Source organism: Oncorhynchus tshawytscha, linkage group LG18 (assembly GCF_018296145.1).
Source record: "Oncorhynchus tshawytscha isolate Ot180627B linkage group LG18, Otsh_v2.0, whole genome shotgun sequence".
In the NCBI taxonomy this organism is placed as follows: domain Eukaryota; kingdom Metazoa; phylum Chordata; class Actinopteri; order Salmoniformes; family Salmonidae; genus Oncorhynchus; species Oncorhynchus tshawytscha.
In genome coordinates this window covers 22039393-22040144 of record NC_056446.1, presented here as the reverse complement: position 1 = coordinate 22040144, position 752 = coordinate 22039393, and positions in this window count along the sequence as shown.

Sequence of the window (752 nt, the reverse complement as noted above, 5' to 3'; positions counted from 1 at the left end):
AATAAACGTGTTATTATTTCTGCCAAACAAAACGTAAAACATGGCAATGACGCTCTCATGGTCTAAATAAAGGCATTCAATAATTAGTTGCATGTCATAATTTATGCCCTTTTTTATGTTACAAGATCATCGGGTAAATTGTAACAATTCACTCCTTGTATTTAAGACAACACCATGCATTTGCAGTTTGATTTACATATATAATAACCACGTTATAAAGGACAGATGTAGGTTGTTTGTATCAAGTTTTGAAAACATTACCATAAACGATCTCTGAGAAACTGACGAAAAGGTGAAAAGTGTTAGAACCATCCCGGTCTTCCCTATGAACCTCCTGCCACATGAGGACTATGACGGTCATTTAAATCCTGCTAATATCCCAGCGCATGAAATAGATCATTGTTGATTTGTGACTCTGATACGTTTGATGTAAGGTTGTTTAGAACTCTACCATCATCAGGATATGTCATGAGAATTCTGAAGAAAAAAACGGAATGAAATTATTTTTATTAGCCTATCATTATTATTCATAATCAATGAAGACTAATATAATTTGTTCTATCCAGATTAGAATCAAATCATTAATACTTGTGTTAAATACACGACATATTTTACCCACTTCTCAGTCGGAATTTAAAATGTGTATTGCACATGATAGAAATGTGTCATCATATTCTTAACGACAGTGAGTTGCACCGCGCCGCAGATCTATGTCCGGTGCTCAGAGAAGCTTATTTTGGGCGGACTTTATG